The sequence below is a fragment of the Amblyomma mixtum genome, chromosome 2, assembly GCF_055824585.1.
Source record: "Amblyomma mixtum isolate Tamu chromosome 2, ASM5582458v1, whole genome shotgun sequence".
NCBI classification, from domain to species: Eukaryota; Metazoa; Arthropoda; class Arachnida; order Ixodida; family Ixodidae; genus Amblyomma; species Amblyomma mixtum.
Window position 1 is genome coordinate 250032274 of NC_143013.1, and position 12230 is coordinate 250044503.

The window sequence follows — 12230 nt, forward strand, 5'->3', positions numbered from 1 at the left end:
TGGATCAAAGGAATGCTTATAGCTGAGAGTATGGCTCGGATGACAGTGTAGAGGTTGGCTTTTCGAAATGGAGAGCAAAGGTCTTTGATGTGAATTTTCATGAATTTTCGGAACGCGTATGCTGTATTGTTCTGCAGAGACTGTCTTCTATGCCTATCTGAGCACTGCGCTCGTTTGCTTAAAATGTCCGAATCCTGGCCAGAGACACTTTAAGTTTCATTTATCAGAAAGTTGGTGTCGCAGTTACTCCATCATGTTGAGTAATAGCCTCTTATATAAAATAAAGGGCTATGGCTGAAGGCACTTTTTTTTATTTTAGCGCAGAAACCCCACGCTGACGAGTCACTTTGTGCCTGCTGCCGCCGAAAAACGCATTGTATCTGGCGTTTCCATTTGCGTATGATTGTGACACACGTACAGTTCCCGTGGCACCTCCCTTTATTTATTTATCGATTTGATATCTCAAAGGCCCCTGGTATGGAGCATTACATGAGGGTTATCATAATTTGTTGAGGGCTGCCACTTCCGAGAAAAACAAAAGCAGAACCAATGAAAAGAATTGATTCATCAGACATCTTTGCTTAAACGCACAGACCAAGGTACTGAACTAGAGAAAAAAAAATGTTTCATCATAGTAGCCCGGAAAACACGGGAGCTCCCTTGTGATACAATACTTTCCTGCGCCTCCATAACATTTGAACAAAAGCGGACAACTTCTTGAAAACGTATCAACGAAGGAAACCTCGAGCATTCAGAGCTGTACATTGTGCATTTTGATGACTATTTGACGGGCAAACAGCTTTCACTAGCGTAGACTGCCTGTTGATTGATTGATGTATCGATCGACTGACCTGCCGACCAGCCGATTAATTATTTCATCAACGAATTATTAATTAACTAATTAATTAGTTTATGAGTGAGTTCGTCATGTCCGAAAGAACACACGTTATTTTTCTGGCAGAACAAGCAGCCACGATATCATAGTGGGAAAAGATCTTAGGAGCCGAAATGGAGTAATGCCACCTAGACAGGCAACTGTATTCAACAGCCGCATTTCGCATTATGTCGCAGTAAAGTGCTGCTGAAAAATTTCGATTAGGTAGGGTTCATTGACCTTTATTGTAATCTCACAACACGACTGGATTTGCTTCTAATTGGCTTCCGTCATAACACTGCTGCTGCAGCCGGTAACCGAACTCGCGACCTTGTTCTCTGTAGCAGAACGCCACAGCCTTTAAGCCACGTCGGCGTGTGATTCGCACACGTCTCTCCCGTGTTTTCGCCGCGTTCTCTTGCTAGGGCCAGGTGGTTTCAACGAAGCACGCTGCTCATAATGCACTACTATCGATTGAATTTTGGGGCTTGATTACGGACTTCCACGTATCACGGCCTTCATACTTCTTAGATACCGATTACCTTCCGCTAAGTATCAGTACAGCTCCGCAAGCTGTCAGTGCTAATCGCACCTTTACGCCCTGTAGACGCAAAGTAGCACGTTCGTATACATCATGAAAATGTTTGTACCAGGACATAGTGGCTTTGCAAAAGCTGGGGTCAAGCTTCAATGCCTCATCAACCATTACCCTTTCTTTTCTTTCTTTCCTCATTTCGCCATTGATATTCCATTTCGTTCTTCTTTCCTTTTTTTGCGACATGTTTTATTTCTGATTACCTTCAGGCAGACTGGCCTAGTGCTCTATTTATTGGCAGTCCTTAGCTCTCTATTACTCCTTTGCCGCTGTCCAATTTTTTTCCCACTTAATAACAGTGTGATCTACATTGCTGCCGTTTCTTTGTATTTCTATGGATCCTCGGAGATGCATGCTCATAGAGGTCGATTAAGCGCCCATTCATATTTTGCATCCCCTAAATATGTATACCTTTTCTTTCTGTTCAGGCTTTTTTCAGACCCGATCGTTCTTGTAGTTCCTCGTTATACAACTGTTGAACTTTCTTGGCCTTTCTACGGCACTAGTGTCGCTAAATGCACCCCTACTATTTGAAAAACAGTTGCGAATGTTGAATATATTTACTACAGTGTTATGTTAATCCTAGATCATTTCAGCTTTGGGTTAGCTAATGGAAAGAAAAAGCGCTCCGAATGTCGCATGCAAACAAATATAACTTACTCAATCCTATACCTACGAAGCCATTCCAGTCACACATTGGCACAGCAGACAAGTTGATAACAGGTGATGATAGTCAACGTTTTCCGATCAAAATGTTTAGTTACGTGACATAAAATGCAAACAAAGCGAAAATGCAATCGCGAATAGAACATGCAAGCGTTAAAGGAATTAAAAACGCTGACAGCTAAAGATAAGGCACCACATGAAAGCTGCTTGTGGGACTGCGGTCATGTCGTGTGGGTTGTATTCTACGTGAACAAATGTTTCGGGGAAAAGATGGGTGGCTGGGGTAATGAGCAAATGACTGATTTTACGTAGAACGGTTTATGGTTTATAGGGGGGTTTAACGTCCCAAAGGTACTCAGGCTATGAGGGACGCTGTAGTGAAGGGCTTCGGAAATTCCGACCACCTAGGATTCTTTAACGTGCACTCACATCTCACAGTCGACGGGCTTCTAGAATTTCGCCTCCATCGAAATTCGACCGCCATGGCCGGGATCGAACCCGCGTCTTTCGGGTCAGCAGCCGAGTGCCATAACCACTGAGCCACCGCGGCGGCCCCGATTTTACCTAGAAATATTGCGTAACCGAATTTTAAAGCTCGTGCAGAGGCAAAAGCACCAGCTAGCTTAATACCACAGTTAATTCGCGAGGAACTTCAGTATATACTTTTAGATAAACAGGCCGAAGAATTCCTGCATATTCGACACTACGCAGTGCTCTTGGAACAATAGACGTTAAGGATTAAGCAACCTCACGCCCCCCCCCCCCCCCCCCCCCCCCCCCCCCCCCCACCCCCCTCAGAAAAAAAACGAAAAAGTCTACAGGTATATATCGGGTGTCGTCGTCGGGGCGGACGTTGCAGAGCCCCGCTGCCGCACTTGGCTGAATGGAGCGGGGCCGGCGGTTCTGGAAGAGGCTTGCACGGGGACGACAACGCGCCGTTAAGAGCTGCCGCCGCTGCTGGCCGGACGAACATCTGCTTGCCGGGGACTTTTTGTGTCCTCAATCAGGCGTCCCATTGAGCCGGCCACGGCGGTCGACGCGAGGAAGAAGACACGCGCCTTGACACATGTCAGGCCTTGGCTACACACTAGCGGAGTCATCCCAGGAGGCGCGCTGGTACTGACTTCAAGCAAGCGCGATAAAAGCAGCACAAAAAAAAAAAGTGGCTTAGGAAATAAAGAGGCGGGAGGTATACGGATCGTCGCTAATCCCTGGCAGCTGTAGTCAATTGGGTGTTTCCTAGAAAAATGTTTTCTTTATTTTTCATTTCAGACGCGATATCCAAGGTTTAGACTCCATAAACGAGCTTGCCAAGGTAAAGCTTGTCTTTTTCGTAGACACAGCCAGCCTGTACATAACATCTGTCCAAAATATTGTGACCGTGAGAGTAAACGAGATATAAGCCCTCCTAAGCTGAGTTGAAAGCAACGACGTGCGTCTTTGTATCGCCGAAAGCACATACGTGCCCGTATCTCTCAGCAGACAAAAATGGCGGAGGATTTAGCGTGGTTAGGCCTAATACGAATCAGGTCTGCTAGCACTTCGGTTTGTACTTCGGTTCGCACTTCGGTTTATTTGATTATTTATTTAGAAGCACTGTTGTCTCAACTCTGAGATATTGCTAGAGTGGTTACGTAGAACGAAAAAATGAGAATATATATAAATAACTAGCTAGGCACTTCCTTTACAAACTGTAGAGGTGGTAGCTGTCGCAAAGAACCATCAAGTTTATTACACGTCTCAACTGTGCGTGCGAAAAAATAAAATTTTTGGCAATCAAGGAAGTACCTGAAACGAACAACATTCTAAGCTGCGGTTCGAGGCTAGGTTTTCAAAGTCAAGCAGTCATCAGGCGAAGGTCAGCGCATTCGGACTTCATCTCCGCCTTAAAGGTATGAGGGGATGGCGTTAATGGCATAATGTCCACATATGCGGAATTGGTCATTCTCTACTTTGCATGCATAGATCGCTGGTAGTCATCTTACCCCTCCTGGCGCAGTGGTGCAGCGGTTAAGCGATGCGCCACTGCCCCGGTATAGGTGGCAGGTGCTGCCACCTGTGGGGCTTGTGCGAACTACGTTGGTCTTCCCGAGCGACCTCTCGCGACCAATCATTAATTGGACTGCTCTCACATGTAATGCTGTCACATTAAAAATAAAACAAAACTTAAGCCTATTTAGTCGCACTGTAGACTTCGACCGACTGTTCCGCCTGAGTGCAGGGCCCACAATTGAGGAAGGAGAACAATACGAGCCCAGACCATCACCCGGGGACTTTATGAGAATCGGTCAGTAAGCTTTTACATGCTAAACTAAAGCCTAGGTTTATGCGAGGCATGCTGTAGCGGAGGGCTCCGATCTCATTTAGAGCAACGGGGGCTGCTTGTGCACAGAAACCTGGGTACACAGCAGTTCTTGCTTTTTGCCCTCCACCGAAATGCGAGCGCAGGAGGCGAGATCAACCCTGCGAATTCCTGCTCAGAAGCTGAGCAGCCTCCAATGGGCAACCACCGAGCAACCGCCCCTAGAGCGGCTATTTTTCATGAGTATCGTCTAGGCCACTTGCCTCGGATTTCTAACAAGGCGTTTAAATTTTCCATGCCGGACCCACTTAAGCCGCGGACACATCAAAAGGAAGAGAAGAGCATGTAAGAAAGAAAGAAAGAAAGAGATAAAGAAAGAGAGAAACAGATAAAGCAAGAAAGGAAGAAAGAAAGAAGGAAAGGGAGAAGGAAAGAAAGAAGGAAAGGAAGAAAGAAAAAGACAGAGAGAAAGAAAGAAGGAAAGAAATAAAGAGAGAAAGAAAGAAAGAAAGAAAGAAAGAAAGAAAGGAAGAAAGAAAGAAAGAAAGAAAGGAAGAAAGAAAGAAAGAAAGAAAGAAGAAGAAAGAAAGAAAGAAAGAAAGAAAGAAAGAAAGAAAGAAAGAAAGAAAGAAAGAAAGAAAGAAAGAAAGAAAGAAAGAAAGAAAGAAAGAAAGAAAGAAAGAAAGAAAGAAAGAAAGAAAGAAAGAAAGAAAGAAAGAAAGAAAGAAAGAAAGAAAGAAAGAAAGAAAGAAAGAAAGAAAGAAAGAAAGAAAGAAAGAGATGGTGACTGACTGCGTAAGTCTGCGTCCCGAAGATACGCCGTGTGCAGGCTGTTTCAACAAGCTTATAAACCAGAATTTTTCAAGAATAGGCTTTTTGAGCTATACAGCTGGCTTCTGTGGCGTTGTAGCAGCGTTGGCGGACATTCGAAAAGAGGTGAATCATCTTAACTTAGCAGCATGGTTAACTCACTTCTAACAATGAACTGTTTTACTCTTTCAGTTAGGCGCCCGCTTCCAACTGAAGATCATTGAAGCGGATTGGTGGTCGTCCCGCGCCATTTTCGGAAAACGCTCGTTTAACGCATGATTTCGCCTTACCTTCTCTCCTTTTCGTTTTGTTTTTACTTCTACAGGTTCGCGGTGCTTCATTTATTCAGTGAAAGCTGAACATTCCCAGCAGGCCCTACAATGCTTCCAACAACGCATCTTCTTCGTCTTGAGCTAGCCGCCTTCATACAGCTTCGCTCGCCGTGTTTTATGGTTCTCACCGGCCTGCCAAAACTCGGCCTTCACCACGTTCCTTCGTGCGCACGGTCTGTGCGCCCGTGCCTCTCGTAAGAGCGGTGGCCATTTGTTAGCGCCTTCCGCCAACTGAGACTGCCGGCCCCCTCAATTTTTGAACGCTTGCCAAGTTGCAGCCTCGCTTTTAGAGGGAAGGGGGGTGATCCCTGAAGCGCGAACAAACAGCGGCTCGCTAGAAGCAGCGGCAGCAGCAGGGACGCTTTGCAGCTTGCTGCTGCTGCTGCAAGGCTTGCGCAAACGGGCCGCCGGAAGAGACGGAAGTGTGTTTTCGTCACACATCCGCTCGCCGCTACTATACTGCTGCCTTCGCGGCATCGGAACGGTTGGCGAAACATTTCAGCCGCAACGACGGAAGCTGTGACGACGATGGTTCTTTGCGCTTAGGAGTGAGTACCCGCCCGCGGTGCGTGGTGGTGTGCGTACGGTAGCGCAGTCAAGGCCACGACAGTCGGTGCAACAACAAAAAGAAAGGTTAGAAAGGAAACGCATCAGAGGCAGAAAAGAAAAGTGAAGGGGCGTGCCGCGTGAGGGAGCGTACGATACTGCTTCTGCTGCTTCCCTCGACCGGAACCGGAACTGGTGCGTTGTCGTCTGCAGCAGCAGTCTCCTCCTGGTGACACTGCGCGGGGGCGGAGACTGGAGAGACGACAAGACATCACCGCTCCTCCTCCTCCGCGACAAGCAGGCAATCTTCTCTCTCACCCTCTCCACTCCCCTCTCTCGTCGTTCTTCAAACCCAAGCCGCAGGGCCAACGGTTCTTCGGAAGTGGTCGTCCACCATCGCATAGACTGGAGAAGGAAGGGACGCCCATATGTCGTTCTCCTCCTGAAGGAGAGAAAAGTGGTCGCCGTCTTTTTGGGCTCCTTTTAAAAGGCGACGGAGGAAAGTGAGCAAAAAGTGAGAGCCTTTCCCAAGCGCCAAGGAGGAACCCCCGCTGCGGTGGTGCACAGCGGCCACTATCTCCGTGACAGCGGCTGAGTCAGTTGCAGTTGTAGCGCTGTTGGGAGTTTGAAAAAAGAGCCTGCGCTGGCGAGAGAAGACTCCTCCCCCCCCACACCCCCTGCTTCTCTGTTTGCCCGCGCGCCGCGGCGGTTGCTGTTGCCAGCGCGCCCGCGCCGCGGCCGCGCGCGCACGCTCGTTCTCCGCTGTCGCTCACTGAAGACGAGCTGCGGGGAACGGAGCCTCAGCGGCGTCTCGGATTTAGCCGCCGACCGCGAAGAAGCTGCCTGCGCTTGTCGAGGGGAGGATACAGCTTCTTGTGGGTGTCAGTGTGTGCGTGTGTGCGTCTGGACGGCCGCTGGCTCCACTGTCCGGGACAGCAAGCTTCCTCGTCGGCTCTGGCTTGCTTGGGAACGCTGTCGACGAGAATTTGTAAGTCCCCGAAGGTTGTTCTTGCGAGGTGAAATCGGGAAGAAATCGTACCGAAATTGTGTGCCCCTCAGATATAACGACGAAGACCTGCCAAATATTGAGGAAGTTTTAACATGCATGCCGGTACTGAATGTCAATGCGTCCGTCGGACCCGATTAACCAACTTAACGCATGTGGAAACGAGATGAATTGACGAGAGTGAATCGTACAGCTCGGGCTTCTTTATTCAAAAAACCACCCAGAGACAAAAAAATACAAAAATTCAATACTTGACGTAGAATATGAGGGCATCACCCGAATGAACGATTCGCTTCCTTGCAGTTTTTACGAGATATTCTATGAGGCAAAGCACTGCTCCATGATTGGGAAATAATCATTGCTTAGGCCCACGTGGTGACTCCAGGCACCTCCACTCGATGACTTCAAAGATGATGGCGGCATACGAAGAACGGCAAAAACTTTAATAGCAGCGACTCTCATCGGCTTTGAAGGCGCCATTGAAGGGAGATCTTCGTCTTGTGCTGGCAAGAGCATTTTTCATGTCCATTCTAACGTTGAATGCCCTACGGTGAGCTGCTGTATGTTTTCAGTTTTTTGTACTGCCCGCAAAACTGAACTCTCGCCTCCATTTCCCTCACTTCAAAAAGAAAGAAATGCTCAAAATCCTCCCAAAGCGGGTCCACACTACAGACATCCTGTTCTTTCTGGTACTCCGATGACCTACACGTCCTTGCGGCACTTCAGTTAGAATTACGCTTTGCTTAGTGACTGTTGTTTTATATGTACCACATATTTGCGTTACCGAACTGTACGCTTATGTACCAAAGAGTAACAACATCATTATCTTATTTGCTTCCGTCGTCTTGCTCATTTCCGGTCGCACTCTTCTGCCAGTCGTACATCTTTTAAATCCACTATACCACCACCGTCATACTGAGTCACCATGCGCTTTTCTATCCACTATAAATTGTGGGGTCGAAAATAGGGGAGATAAACCCGACGAAGGCGTCCCCACAAAATAGCGTTTTGATATCCATTGCATCAAACCAACTCTCACGCCGTCACGAAATGTCTTCATGTGTGCTCCCCAAAGTTAACGGCCGTGAACAAGGGTGCAGGTTGGTGTACGGAGCTTAGGGTTTGAGTTCCTCGAAACGCCTCGGGGTTCCCGGGTATACACGACCATTTTTCTCACGTTTTGGCACCGTGGAAGCCCGGTTGCCTTGGTTGTAGAACAACAGAGCTCTGGCAGGCCATGACTTGCTGATTCATCGGGCTCTAGGGTTTTCGTCCACTGTGACCCTCGTCGGTCTCAAGATCCAGGAGGTCATCTTCTTCATACAACCGCCGCTCCGGCGCTGTTGGCATCAGGAAGCAGGAGCTTCGGCGATATCGATTGGACTGCACTACATCTACGCGTGCTCTAGGCTGTGTATGTGGCATACAGTTAGCACCAGCGAATAAGGATCCAATTCAAAGAGGTATAGGCACCTATATAGATGGCTCTGGCTAGTTATGTACAGTTCGCATGGCCAAAGCCACTATAGGTTATAGCTTTAGTATGGCTAATGCTGCCTTAGCCAAGGCTTCGAACAACTAAAGACTGCTCAGCCTTAACTCGATTAATCTGTTGACATCCGCTGTAGCTTTCGCAGCACTGCACGCATTTAGTTGACAGCACACATCGGTCAGCTGGCCGATAATGGGTCGTAGCTCTTTTCTCCGCGGGTGCCGCCCTAATGCAACCACTCAGCTGTACAAACTAAATTGCACGCGTGCGTGTGTGTAATAACATTTCGTGGTCCCAGCGTCCGAGACAAAGTCAACAGCATTTGTGAGTCTCGTTATGAGATTTGTTGTCCGATGTTGCCTCACGCGACGAACCTTTCTATCGTTCATCACAGTTTGCGGTTCGTCTAGCTTCGCTCAGACCGTGGCTCAGACTCACAAACGAAGTTGCCTCTGTTAAGCGAAGGCTACCTAATTTGCGTCTCTGTTCAACCCGCGATGAACGTACGCCGCTTCTAGAGCCGGTTAAGCGAAGATAATTATCGGTTTACAGGTGAAATTAATTCACAAAGCTCTAGAAGCGCATGCCGGGCTCATAAATTAGCGTTGAGATTGTAGCAACTGTGGTGTGAACTCGCAAAAGCGGTGCCATTCAAATTGTTTTTTTTTATTACGCAGGGTGTGGTAGGGTGCGCGAAAGGCTGAAAATCTCCCAACGATAAAATTATTGGTTGCGCGACGATAACCAGCAGGGAAAATAAATTAGGAGGATACCTAAGCTTCGCCTTAAGAGCAGACGTGATTGCGCCTTCTCCTCATTTTTTTCTCTTTTTCTTCCTTTTCTTCCTAATTTCTAGCCGATTACCAATCTACAATCAGATTTCCGATCACGGTATCGATTACAATCACAATTACAGATCACATTACCGGTCACCAACTAGCAATCACAATTATCGATTACCAATCACCATTTAGGTCTAGGTTATACTGCACGACATACTACGTCACTACATACTGATACAAAAACACACCTTTGTTCCAGTAAAATGAAGCACCATGCATAAATAACTCCGCCTTTTCATTCCGCGCTATTTTTGACGCCTAATTAGCATATTTATATTTGGTTTTATATTTTTTCTGTTACTGCAACATCAGTATACACATCCCAAACACACGTTGCTATAAGTCATACACACCACAACGCGTTCACTAGGTGCCCCCTCTAGCACGCTCTAACCAACAACCGTTCGTGGGATATGCGTTGCGTGCCCGCCTGCTTGGTACGCAGTGGGCCTAAGTTAGAACCCGGCTGTTTTCTTTTAATGACTTTTCTGTAATCTGTTTTTTTTTTTTTTCATATTGAAGAAGGACGACGGCCGACGCCTGGTTTTCAGCTGAATGAGCTCCTTACGCTATCTCGTAAAAGAAAAAGCTCGAAGCCAGGTGTTAAAAGGCTCCGTTGCCTTAGCCCGTTTGCGCGCGTTCGCTCAACGGGCCGTCGCAGTTTTTCTCGAGCCGTTCGCTTCTCCACAGCTGTCTCGCTGGTATGATTTCCGCCACGGCACCTTTACCTGTTGTCCGAAGGGCGGTTGTGAATCAAGTTGCATCTCGCAAGTACAGGCCTGCCACCTACGAGAGAAGCTGTCACCTGTCAACGCTTACAGAATACCTTTCCATATATCCTCTCCTTCCCGCCGACCCGTCCACGCGTTAATGAAAGCGCGCGCAACCCTGCGCGTTAATTACTCGCAGTCAGTCGTCGCTTCTTCACCTAATTCACTTAGCGAAGGCGTTCGCTGGAACTCCTTACAGCTGTGGCAAGCGGTGAGCGCGAGGACACCTCTTATTTAACGCAGTGAAAAAGGAAATTTTATTTATATTCATTTATTTATTTATCGTGGGGTGTTGATCAATAGAGAATATATGTTATCGCTCAAAGACAACTGGTTAGAAAAGCAGAAGAAACAACCACTTGCTGCCGGTGGGATCCGAACCCACGACCTACGAATTACGCGTCCGGTGCTCTACCAACTGAGCTACGTCGACGGCTGTCAGATCTTCAGCTTTTGGGGGTATTTATGTTTACAAGTGACCTCAACTTGAGAGTGTTCATCAGCGCCACCCACGTTCTTTTGCTTTGCTAATCAATTATCTTTAAGCGATAACAAATTCAGTAATATTCTCCATTGATCAACACCACGCAATAAATAAATATAAATAAAATCTCCTGTGTTCCTTGGTTTATGTGGCGGTTGGCTTCTCTTAAATGTATAACTAGTCCCTATAATATATCATACTACTATATAATATACTATATATACTATATACTATATTTACTATATATAATAGTAAAAGCATTTCGCCTTTCCGGATGTCTTCGCAGAGGCGAAGCAGCTCATGCTTCGTCATGCAACGCCGCCGCGAAGGGCCCTTGCAACAGGCACGCAACACTTGGCTGCTGTCGGGAAAAACTGTCTCCGGCTCGATAACGAGACATCCGGCGCAGCGAAGGCTCTCTTCTGTCTCGGCGTGTACTCGTGCACGCAATGCGTGCTATAGGATATCTTGTCTACACTCCCGAGGCGGAAATAGACTTTCGCAAACCATGTTACACTCGCAGAACAGACAGTTCGGGATCTGCTACAGCATGGGAGTAGATACCTGGCGAAGGAAAATTTAGGCGAGGGTTGCAAGGTGTCTGATGGATGAAATGGGTGGCGTGGATTGGACGTGGCTGTCACTGGAGAGGCTACTTGGAGATTAATCCTGAGGAGGAGTCTTTATCTTGCATTGGCCGTAGCCTGAATGATGATTATCACGCTGAAGTACTGTGCACATATGTGCATTAGTGTGGAGACGAACCGGATGTGGTGACGTTTCACTGGGAAGTGCAAGACGACGAAACTTGATGAGGTATTCGCCGTGGGGTTCGGTAATGAATGTTACGGTGTGTAGGGGTTTAACGTCCAGAATTACGTCGTAGTGGAGGTCTCCGGAATAATTTGGGGCCACCTGGGGTTGTTTAACGTGCTCTGACATCGCACAGCACACGGTCATTTTCGCATTTCGCCTCCATCTAAATGCGGCCGCCGCGGTCGGGATCCGATATCGCGTGCTTGGGCTGAGCAGCAGAAAGCCATAGCCACTGAGCCACCGCGGCGGATCGTAACGAACGAACGAACGAACGAACGAACGAACGAACGAACGAACGAACGAACGAACGAACGAACGAACGAACGAACGAACGAACGAACGAATGAATGAATGAATGAATGAATGAATGAATGAATGAATGAATGAATGAATGAATGAATGAATGAATTTATCAGGTAAAAGGAAAGTCTGCATCCGTTGATTTGTAGGAGGGAACGGATTCGTGCTCCATTCCCGACTGATGAATAGACTGAAATTAAGAAGAATCATAGACCTTCAACGTTTAATCAATGCGAGCGTGTTTTTTTTTTGTTTATCTTATTGTTCGCCCTATTCCACAACGTTAAGATGGAGTGCTACCACCGTGAAGAAAAAAAAAATGCACACGGGACCATAGGATGTCATGCGGCAAATCTGCTTAAGCGGTATTCTTTGCACATTCGCTTTTACATTGA

General features: G+C 47.3%; 1 protein-coding gene across 3 annotated transcripts in view; it reads left to right on the forward strand.

Moving 5' to 3' along the window:
- The window catches only part of LOC149363468 (beta-1,4-glucuronyltransferase 1-like), a 79486-nt gene that overhangs the window by 33077 nt on the left and 34179 nt on the right, over positions 1–12230 (forward strand). Inside the window, exon 1 of one of the 3 annotated variants that reach the window (XM_089573483.1) lies at positions 6716–7113. The exons of the other annotated variants lie outside the window; for them this stretch is intronic. The gene's annotated coding sequence lies outside the window, so the exon portion shown is untranslated. Of the gene's footprint in view, positions 1–6715; positions 7114–12230 lie in introns of those variants that run through there. 3 annotated transcript variants of the gene reach the window in all.